General features: G+C 38.6%; 1 pseudogene; it reads right to left on the reverse strand.

Annotated features, from left to right (window-relative positions):
* Positions 1 to 8,133: 8,133 nt before the first annotated feature.
* On the reverse strand, positions 8,134 to 8,251 carry LOC126299864 (5S ribosomal RNA; annotated as a pseudogene).
* Between the last annotated feature and the right edge of the window lie 291 nt (positions 8,252 to 8,542).

The following is an 8,542-nucleotide window of genomic DNA, read 5'->3' on the forward strand; positions in this document are numbered from 1 at the left end:
ATGTCTGAAATTGTAAGACATTTCCAGGGGCGGATGTGGACTCTGACCACAATCTATTGGTTATGACCTGTAGATTAAAACTGAAGAAACTGCAAAAAGGTGAAAATTTAAGGAGATGGGACCTGGATAAACTAAAAGAACCAGAGGTTGTACAGAGTTTCAGAGAGAGCATAAGGGAGCAATTGACAGGAATGGGGGAAAGAAATACAGTCGAAGAAGAATGGGTAGCTTTGAGGGATGAAGTAGTGAAGGCAGCAGAGGATCAAGTAGGTAAAAAGACAAGGGCTAGTAGAAATCCTTGGGTAACAGAAGAAATATTGAATTTAATTGATGAAAGGAGAAAATATAAAAACGCAGTAAATGAAGCAGGCAAAGAAGAATACAGACGTCTCAAAAATGAGATCGACAGGAAGTGCAAAATGGCTAAGCAGGGATGGCTAGAGGACAAATGTAAGGATGTAGAGGCTTATGTCACTAGGGGTAAGATAGATACTGCCTACAGGAAAATTAATGAGACCTTTGGAGATAAGAGAACCACTAGTATGAACATCAAGAGCTCAGATGGAAACCCAGTTCTAAGCAAAGAAGAGAAAGCAGAAAGGTGGAAGGAGTATATAGAGGGTCTATACAAGGGCGATGTACTTGAGAACAATATTATGGAATTGGAAGAGGATGTAGATGAAGATGAAATGGGAGATACGATACTGCGTGTAGAGTTTGACAGAGCACTGAAAGACCTGAGTCGAAACAAGGCTCCCAGAGTTGACAACATTCCATTGGAACTACTGACGGCCTTGGGAGAGCCAGTCCTGACAAAACTCTACCATCTGACGAGCAAGATGTATGAGACAGGCGAAATACCCTCATACTTCAAGAAGAATATAATAATTCCAATCCCAAAGAAAGCAGGTGTTGACAGACGTGAAAATTACCGAACAATCAGTTTAATAAGTCACAGCTGCAAAATACTAACGCGAATTCTTTACAGACGAATGAAAAAACTGGTAGATCCCGACCTCGGGGAAGATCAGTTTCGATTCCGTAGAAATGTTGGAACACGTGAGGCAATACTGACCCTACGACTTATATTAGAAGCTAGATCTCCCCGATGTTATTCAATCTGTATATTGAGCAACAGTAAAGGAAACAAAAGAAAAATTCGGAGTAGGTATTAAAATTCACGGAGAAGAAGTAAAAACTTTGAGGTTCGCCGATGACATTGTAATTCTGTCAGAGATAGCAAAGGACCTGGAAGAGCAGTTGAATGGAATGGACAGTGTCTTGAAAGAAGGATATAAGATGAACATCAACAAAAGCAAAACGAGCATAATGGAATGTAGTCAAATTAAATCGGGTGATGCTGAGGGAATTAGATTAGGAAAAGAGACACTTAAAGTAGTAAAGGAGATTTGCTATTTAGGAAGTAAAATAAATTATGATGGTCGAAGTACAGAGGATACAAAATGTAGACTGGCAATGGCAAGGAAAGTATTTCTGAAGAAGAGAAATTTGTTAACATCGAGTATAGATTTATGTATCAGGAAGGCGTTTCTGAAAGTATTTGTATGGAGTGTAGCCATGTATGGAAGTGAAACATGGACGATGAATAGTTTGGACAAGAAGAGAATAGAAGCTTTCGAAATGTGGTGCTACAGAAGAATGCTGAATATTAGATGGGTAGATCACATAACTAATGAGGAAGTATTGAATAGGATTGGGGAGAAGAGAAGTTTGTGGCACAACTTGACCAGAAGAAGGGATCGGTTGGTAGGACATGTTCTGAGGCATCAACGGATCACCAATTGTATTGGAGGGCAGCGTGGAGAGTAAAAATCGTAGAGGGAGACGAAGAGATGAATACACTAAGCAGATTCAGAAGGATGTAGGTTGCAGTAGGTACTGGGAGATGAAGAAGCTTCCACAGGATAGAGTAGCATGGAGAGCTGCATCAAACCAGTCTCAGGACTGAAGACCAGAACAACAACAACAACAAGTTTTTTAACAACATAAGAGAAATTGTAGTAACTGAAATAAAGTAAAAATTGGGCGCGTGAATAAAAGGGGTAATTTATAACATGCCCTGGATGGGACTATGATTTGTGTCTTCTGGTAGAAGTGGTGAGTAGGGGAACTGTGTCTGGTCAGTATTAAGATGGGGCAGATCAACATATGTTTATTAATTTCCATTATTTCGAGAAAGTTCATGTTTCCAGATCATCTGCTTAGAGAAGGCTATACAACATGAAGTATTACATCACATCCATAAAGGATATAAGATGATAGATGTTAAACATCCTTTCTACATTACACAGTGTGAAAGTCTGCAATTGCTATAATGTTCCGTCTCTCTTAACCTCTCTCTCTTTCTGTAAGAGGTTATTAGCTCTTTTCCTAGGATCTGTGCTTTGTCATTGAATGAGTAAGCTTTCTCACTTTCAATTTGGAATTAATTTACCTTCCCTCTCTTGCCGGGCTACTGATGCAGCTTAATCTCTAATGATGCGGACAGAAATGTGTTCCAGCCGTTCGTGTTTTGTATTACATAAGTTATGTTTGGTATATAATGGATTAAGTTGCTGTTGAAAGCGCAAAAAATTGACAACGTTCTCCGTTCTGTAAGCCTATTTCTCAGTTCAGCTGATGGACGCTGCCTTGTGGTGTTTGTCAAGTTGGCTTTAAAACCAAATGAGAATTAATTTTCAAATTTGTATGATAACGAATATAAGCACCACGCTAAATGAAGCAGATGGTGGAAATGTGAGGGTGGAGAGGAAGTTGAGGAGATATCAATAGCGTGGCAGATAGCCTACCAACCGACTCTACATTACTGCCAAAGTCAGTCCACACCTCCCCCACAACGACCTTCCCTACACTGGGCTGTTAGAGGTCTGGCTCAGAATTACAAGGTATAGAAATAAATCCCTTGTGCCACGTAACTGACGGCAATACGCAACACAAATGAAATATCCATTTGTGCAATGTATAAATGCCCACGGAATTGGCAGTGAGCGTAAATACTAGGGTGCCACTGAGTGGCTGAGGAATCTACGATGCAGAAATTATCCCACGATGAATGGTCTATTTCTAGGGATATGACAAGAATCATTATTAGAAGCGAATATGTCTGGTAAATATGGGCTCCAAAGTGCATACCTTAAGAGCTATGAGCACATGTTCAGTAGAAGAGATGTGTTTCACTATAGCGAACATGTACAAGTGCTCATAGCTCGTACGGTATACGATAGTGAAGGCGGTTATCGCCGAAACAACCGGTATTCGATACTATCGTTGTTTTTCACACCAATTTAACCCGACTGTTAAAACCGCTCAAAATAATCGGTTTTTGAAATAACCAGTTTTCGGTTTTTTATTCCGATTACTTCTCGTAATAAACGTAGAAATCGAACGAAGAGTGAAGAGTTAGATTCTCTCAGTTTCAAGATACATAGAATCAAAATATTAAATTAAACAGGCAAATAATAGAAAACTTAGTCTGTGCATCGTCCGCTGCTTTTGTCGAAAAGTTGTAAGTGGCTGAATACTACAAAAATCTCCAGTATTCTCCTGTTGATTCCAATTTTTTTAAACTCTGCTCAAAAGTCATGCGGTAATCGGGGATCATACCACTTTTGGAGCTTTAGGAATAGTCAGTGATTATGTGTGAAAACAGATGTTGAACTATTTTTCGTGTTAATTTGTTCGTTTGTCCGTTTTCAGGGGCGACATACAGATAAAGGCGTATCACGTAGACACATGCAGCATCAGAGCTACTTTGTTTTCATTGTATACAATGAATGAATTGTTCAGTTTGCAGTTTATTACTGTTACCATAATTTTCTTCCTCTTATTGTTTCATAGAAATAGCAGACTGATCTATAATCTCTTAAAGCAAATTAAACATTGCATTTCGTTAACACCTCACTTCGTAAAATTATTTCCAGAATGAAGTTGCTGTCACTCTGCAATACAACGGATGCCCGGCGACGACGGTGAGAAACTACGGTATAGACCTGGTGGGGGCACACTGCACGTACACGCGTAGCTAAAGCCATGACACATAGCCACAGAGACCTTATTGCCTCAGCAGTGCTGTACCAATTCTTATGCCTTGTGTTTGTAGCTCTCTTCTGTCGGCATTGTTATTAAAATACAGTAGCACTGATAGCCATTTTCTGTAACAACGCAATATTTTAAATGAAGGCAAATGTTACGAACAAACATTACTCCTTTTCCAAAAAAGGTTTCTTTAACAACGAAAAATTCTAGCACTGACGCTATGGGTATTTGACATTTCGTTTTTATTACTCAGTTATTAGTAAAAATCCTGAAAATATCTGTTATAATCGAGAGCAAACCAATACCAAAAATACCGGTTATTCAGAACTAATATTCAGAAATCGGTTTCAACCAATCAGTTTTTTCCATCCCTATTATGTTTTAGTGCACATGTTTACTTTACTTTTTTTCGAATGATCGTTCCTGTTATATCACTGAATGTTGACTATTCTGCCTGGGACACCCTATAGATGGTCAGTTCTCTGCCATTCCATAACCCTAGCAGGAGTGGTAATGGTGGAGGTGCTAGTAGTAGTAGTAGTATTGATGATGGTGGTGGTGGTGATGGTAGCTTTAGCAGTTGCAATAGTGGTAGTGACGGAAATCTCAATCTGTGTTACATTTCTAACCGCAGAGTCATTATTATCGGAACGTTCTTAACCGATTTAGTTCAAACTCTTACGAGATACTCTAATAAACGTTCGGATCGACGTAAGCTATTTATTTTTAATATATATGGTGCGTAAATAGATGTGCAATACGTAAAAGGGAAAAATTTTTACTAAAAATCTCAAAAAGTTCTTTAGCGATTTATTTCCTATTTTTGCACGATACTCTAATAAACTTTCGGACAGTCATAGGCTACATGTTTTTAAATATATTTGGAAGATATTACATATATATTATGTACAGGGGAAACGCTGTTAGCAAAAATCTCGGTATGTTCCTGATCAATTTATTTTAATTTTTGCACGATGCTCTAATAAACGTCAGACAGACATAGGCTGTATATTTTGTTAAGCAACAGTGGACGGATTTTCAGTTAAAACTGCCCGCTAGGAAGAAAGGGCTGTGCTGAGAAAATGTGTGAATTCCTTTTCTTTCTTGCAGACAGTTTTTACTTACATAGCATTTCTAAGAGGGAAGGGAAATATTGTATTTATTGCTTATCAACTTATGATTAGAATACTACTGTACTATGGAATATACCAATGATCTCATCCGATTTACCTATTCGTTTTAAACTACTTCAGTTCCCAATTAAGGTTTAGTTTGTAATAAAAATAAATAAGGCTCAAGGTCAGAGAGAGAGAGAGAGAGAGAGAGAGAGAGAGAGAGAGAGAGAGAGAGAGAGAGAGAGAGAGGGGGGGGGGGAGGGGTAAGAGGAGATGGGCAGAAGGGGGAGGGGGAGAAATGGACAGAGAGAGGGGAAAGGGGGAGATGGTGAGAGACTGATGGAGTGAGGAGGGGAGGGATCAGAAGGATGTTAGGACGTATATGCAATTCCCATAGATATTTAGTAACAGCGAAGCATTAAAAAGGTTCATTAGTACAGTGTATTCTAGAACAGTAGGTAACTGGCCATATTGTAGAGTAAATAAATTAAATAAATATTTATAAATGCCGGTAAATTTATTAATAGTATTATTTCATCAATTTACGTTAGAAGGAACTCCCATTTTTCCGGAAAAATAAATGAACTGTCCGTCTTCTCCCAAAGGCTCTTTATCACTTTGTACCAAAGAGATCGCGGGTTAAAAATAACATGAAACTTTAATACTTGTAATATGTGAAATTACTGAACAAGTGTACCAAGTCAAATTCTGTATCACATTGTCCCTGTTTTGTTCGTTGCAGTCCCAGAGGAGGCTGATGTTCGCAATTTATGCGATTTTATTGGTTTGTAAGTGTTTCACAAGCCCTTCATTATTTACCACTTCGTCAATATACAGTCACCAATTACGTAATTATTAGTGCTTTTATGCTCATTTGCTACTTTACTTAAACTTGTGTTTATTTGACTCTAGTTCAGACACTTTCTTAGAGTATAACTTTAATCATCACAGCACTGAGAATAACTGTAAATTATCTTCTTACAGCAGGAGTTGTGCGCCAATTATTTATTTTTCGTATAAATTTTTTCTACTTTTACCACCTTTCCCGCACTGAGCTGGCACGCTGTTACTACCCACCACATTATTAGCTGTACCACTTCTGTTCGGATATCCAGAAAAATATTTTTACGTGTTTCGTTGATCCGGCATAATTTTAGAACTGCTGTCAGACAATTACAGTTTTCATCTTCCTTATAGTTCTGGAAGCCTATAATACAAAAATTTCGTTAACAAATCTAGGGTTCCATGGAAGGAAGGAAGATTGGGTTTAGCGTTCCGTCGACATAAACGTCATTAGAGGCGAAGCACAAGCTCAGATTGTGTCAAGGATGGGGAAGGAAGTCAGCTGTACCCTTTCAAAGAAACCATTTCGGCATTCGCTTCGAGCGATGTAGGGAAATCACAGAAAACCTAAATCTGGAAGTCCGGGGGCGTGTTTGAACTGTCGTCCTCCCGAATGCGAGTCCAGTGTGCTAGTCACTGCGCCACATCGCTCGGTCAGTTTCACGGAAAAACAGCTTGTCTGCGACGCTTTCGGAAAAAACATTTATGTCGCATGAAATGTTCGTGAATTGACAAGTGATTGCTTTATTTTGATTAGGCGTTACTGTATATCAGTAACTGGATTATCGGAGCTAATTTCTACACATACAGCGCAATTAGACGGAACGTTCAAATCTTAATCTTATTTAACGTCACAAATTCTGCAAATCAAACACCCCTCCTAAGCAAAACCAACTCATCAATAACTACGTCTACGACACGCTGCAAACACAGAACACATGAACGCTGCTCGTTAATAGGCATTAAAAATAATTACATGTATATTTGGAGCTTCGCTTGCAGTATCATGACTCTGTCTCGAAAATCAGTTTCCAAAGAAACTATGTTGTGACAGTTTCCAAATATACATTGATTGTTGGATACGTTAGCTAGAAATGCTGAAAAGTTGCAGTTGTAAAAGTAATTAGTTATTGATAAAACGTTTTTCGTTGCTGCCACTGGCGTGACCTATATCACTACGAAAACATCTTATAAGCAAAAGCCTCTAACTTTCATTCTGGCTGCTGTTACACAAAAGCAAGCTCACACTGACATACGTCATCTGAATCGTAGTTGCACCATAACTTTCCCACGGTTCGTTTCTACAAGGTCTTACATAAAATGACATATTAAGTTTTAACATATGTCCCACATACACTCTCTCAATCATTCTCACGCACTCAGGCAGCAAAATATATTCAAATAATAATTTTGAGCGATTTTTGTATTACGTAATGTAAAGTAACTTAAGTTTTGAAAAGAAAATTCTATGTAAATGATCTTATGCACTGATAACTTTCTAATGGCTTCAAATTATAATAAAAGTCAATTTTTATTGTTCCTAAGTGGGTTTTAAAACAAACGTTGGTTTTAGGGCTTTTAGTAGGTAATTTTCATTATCTTCGGAACTATAATAAACAAAAATCTGAAATTTTGACAACATCATTCCATTAATAACAAAAGACTGTGTACCAAATTTGAACAAAATCGAATAATAACTAATATGGATGATTTAGATTCGTAGAGGGTATGCATTTTTGTACCGACTGAATGTTACTTTATGCAGTTTTCATGGCAACTGCGCTATGAGCAAAGCGAAAAACAAACGTAGCCATCCTACAGCTACTGTACCATATGGCTGCATGCTTTACTGCAACGAATGTTATCTCGTAATAACTTGCTACGTTACACACTCCCTAAAACTAAACTAAACCTCACCCGAAAAGGCCATGAAGGCCCAACGGCACCGACCGGCCGCCGTGTCATCCTGAGTTCACAGGCGTCACTGGATGCGGATGTAGAGGGGCATGTAGTCAGCACACCGCTCTCCCGGCCGTATGTCAGTATTCGAGACCGGAGCCGCTACTTCTCAATCAAGTAGCTCCTCAGGTTGCATCACAAGGGCTGAATGCACCCCGCTTGCCAACAGCGCTCGGCAGACCGGATGGTCACCCATACAAGTGCTAGCCCAGCCCGACAGCGCTTAACTTCGGTGATCTGACGGGAACCTGTGTTACCACTATGGCAAGGCCATTGGCGTTACACACTCTCTACGAACCTAAAATTACTTTTAAGTGCATTTAAGATTCATATAATGGCAATGTTATTACTGAATTCTTTAACTGAACCGACAAATTTAACTATGGGATTTCTAATGAAAATTGTCCCTACTTACAAAATAGCAAAATTACATTACAGGTTTTATACAATATTACATCAGATTTCAAAGGCGTGGACTTGACACCGAGTAACAAAATTGATTTTCAAAGTTTCCTTTTTTTCTTCAGAAATAATATATTTCGTACAAAATTCCGCATTTTAACTTTTCC

The sequence above is a fragment of the Schistocerca gregaria genome, chromosome X (assembly GCF_023897955.1).
Source record: "Schistocerca gregaria isolate iqSchGreg1 chromosome X, iqSchGreg1.2, whole genome shotgun sequence".
NCBI classification, from domain to species: domain Eukaryota; kingdom Metazoa; phylum Arthropoda; class Insecta; order Orthoptera; family Acrididae; genus Schistocerca; species Schistocerca gregaria.